The 3,210-nt window shown below is 36.6% G+C and overlaps 1 protein-coding gene across 1 annotated transcript in view; it reads right to left on the reverse strand.

Moving 5' to 3' along the window:
- LOC107038004 (myotubularin-related protein 14) overlaps positions 1-1,715 on the reverse strand; it is a 10,942-nt gene extending 9,227 nt beyond the window's left edge. The window contains exon 1 of the mRNA XM_015256864.2: positions 1,341-1,715. The gene's annotated coding sequence lies outside the window, so the exon portion shown is untranslated. The remainder of the gene's footprint in view (positions 1-1,340) is intronic.
- Between the last annotated feature and the right edge of the window lie 1,495 nt (positions 1,716-3,210).

Here is a 3,210-nt window from a genome sequence, read left to right on the forward strand (position 1 = left end):
AAAATATTTGAGCAGAAAATTTTTGGTTCGCGCAGAAAAAAAGCATGTAAAAAGCTCATAATTTTGAGCTATTGACCGACTCATTCTGAGTACCCTGGCCGCCCAGCTTGACGGAGCTGTACATTCCCTATTTTGTATCTAGTGAAATGCTTTTTTAATTTTGTTGTCGAATTTGACCCCAAGTTTTCGGATCCTTTATGATGATTTTATTATTTCAACTTTGAAGGTTTGAATTTTAGTCTCGATATTTAACCGTTGGAATACATTTTAAAAATATGAAAAAATTGGAAAGTTGGTTTTTGGAAGTAGATTGATGAAATAATTTAAAAATTCACATTTTTGAGAATTATGAGCATTTTTTATAAATTATTTATAAACAATCAATTTTCCATTGTAAGAATCATTAGTTTGGAATTGTAACAAATTTACGAATATTCGGAATTTTACCAGAAATTGATTTTATGCCTAAAAAATAAAGTTTCCGAAATTTTAAACAATTCCAATTATTTAACTGTAAATAACGAATATTAAAAAAAAATGATAATCCTGTGTAAAATGTAATTTTAATCACGCTAATTGAATCATTAGAAAACATTTTAAAAATCTGAAAAAATTAGAAAGTTTACTTTTAGAGAAAGATCGATGAAATAATTAAAAAATTGCATTTTTAAAAATTCCGAGCATTTTCTATAAATAATTTATCAACAATCAATTTTCCACCATGAAAATCATTTGTTCGAAATCGTAACAAATTTATTAATATTCAGAATTTTGCCAGAAATCGATTTCATACGTCAAAAAATAAGGTTTCCGAAATTTTAAACAATTCCAATTATTTATTTATGAATAAGAAATCTTTAAAAAATTACTAATCCTATGCAAAATGTAATTAGAATGACGCTGAAGATTCACGATTTTTTTCAAATTTTTCTCACGCAATTTAATTCACAAATTTGATGATGGAAAATGGTTGAATCTACAGTGTGGTCTGTACGAAACTATAAAAGATACTTGGACATCCTCAATTTTCAAAAAGCAATATATTTTCAACGCCTAATGGGGGTGTAGCGTGCGGCGTGACAGCTTTCGCCCATAACCTCCAAAACGTGGGTGTTAACCATGTGGACGTGAGCTTTCATTCCCCCGCTTGAGCCCAAAACCAATGCTAAACAACCATTCCCGAATGATTTCTATTCTCTTCAAGTCATCGAGACTGAATGAAGCCACAGCCTATTGAAATTGTAAGGAAACAGAAGGTGTTGACCGCGTGGGAGTGATCTGAGGCCCATAAAAATAATCCAATAATCACTCCCAGCAGACAAAGTAAGTGTAAATCCCACCTGACTCCCGCATTTTCTCATCTCTTCTCTCTCCTAAATTCACAATTGATGATTTTCTGGGACAACGAGCCGCGTGTTCACGAAGCACATTCACATGCGTCTGTTCTAGTTCCACATGAGCGAAAATTTCAACGACAAAAAAAACTTGTTTTTAATGTTACTTTGTCGTGACGTATGAAAACAACACAAACGTCGCAATAACACGCGTCTGTCTCAGTGACATTTGATGCTATTGGAATTTGTTAGATGATGAGTTACTGTCAGCGTCGTATTTCCGTGGTCCACCTCGTGCTCACGGTTTATCCTAGTTTTTCATCAACCGCGTACAATGAAGGAACAATGAGACAAGGTAACGCGTAGACGGTGCGGTTGCATGGAATTTGCAGCTGCAACTGAGTCATGAAGTTCAACGGGGAATTCAGGTGGGACGGAATTTTTATAGCCAGCTGGGGGCTTTGTGTGGGTCGATGGTAGTGTGAATTCCTAGGTGAAGGGAACTTTGTGCGCAGTTCCTGGTATTGTAGGGAACTATTTCACCAAATTATGGTGACTAGACAGGATGCGCGCGATTCGTTAATAATAACATGTAGGAATTAGAACACGAGAAAATCATTTATTGTAATTAGAAAATTTAACAGCTGATAAATTGGGACATATGATTCACATCGGTCGTATTACTTTTTGCAATGAGAATGATTATAAACAATTGATTAAAATTATTTGATTAGAGAAATTTTTTTGGAAGCGTAAGATTTTTTCTTGGCTGGAAGGAGATTTTTCAAAAAATATTCAATGGAAACGGCTGGAAAAAATATGAGAAGTTCCAATACGTCCTTTACCCAAATCCTTGGAAAACCTAGAAATTTTAGTACATTTTTTGGTAATTAAGTTGAGACAATGTTCTCCAAGCCTCAGCCCCTGACCGTTTTTAGTTGTTCCAAATCCTCTCGTCAACCCAAGTGCCTCACTTTCTTGTTCCCTCCAAAAACCACCAATTAAACACGACATATCTCCATCGAATGGCACCCCATTTCCCTCCAAAATCTCAAATTACATTAGCATTTCTAATTGGCGACGCCTGGCGATATTAATGAGGGACTGCCGTCTCTGATCCCCGCAATAACATTATTTCACGCTCTGACCGAATCTCGGCCCTTGCGGTGAATCCCCCCAAGCAGATTGTCCCAATACGCGAATGCATTATACTCGAGTAATAGGGTAAGCTACCCAGTAGATGGACACTGCCCTGTAGATGGACGAACTATTTTTGGATAGGAAATTACGCAAAAAAACACTGAAATGTGAATTGTTGCTTTCAATTTTCACCAACTGTCGTGATTCTTAACCCCTGCGTGACGATTTTTTTTCGATCAATTTTTTTTTTTCATTTGCTAAAAAACAAACGTCCATCTACTGGGCGGTTTTCTTGGGCGTCCATCTACTGGGCAGTTTACCCTATTGACTACTGCATTTACCGTAGTTACCACTGCACTTCGATCGGAATTACCCTTTGAACGGAAATATAAACTTTAATACGTACGTGCGGCAATTGCGGTATCGCTGGGGTACGTTTGCCCAGGAAATTTTGAAGGAGTGTAGCGTAAGTAAAGTACACGCCGTCAGATTCAAACACAAGTTTGAAAGAGGGTTTGTAGGGACTTTGTTGAAACTTGTAACTCCTTAATCGTCGCCTATTGGTACGGGTTTGCGCTTTAGTGTGATCCAACAGTTGGAAATGAATGCAATGAACTCTGTTGGGAATTTTGTCGGTGCAAATGGGCGAGTGTTTGTTCATGTGGATGCATTTTTGAAGCATTATTACACTGAGAAAAATCTAGTTCTGCCGAGAAATTATATGTTCCCCTGAAGA

Source organism: Diachasma alloeum, unplaced genomic scaffold (genome assembly GCF_001412515.2).
Source record: "Diachasma alloeum isolate Michigan unplaced genomic scaffold, Dall2.0 Dall_scaffold_00276, whole genome shotgun sequence".
Taxonomy (NCBI): Eukaryota; Metazoa; Arthropoda; class Insecta; order Hymenoptera; family Braconidae; genus Diachasma; species Diachasma alloeum.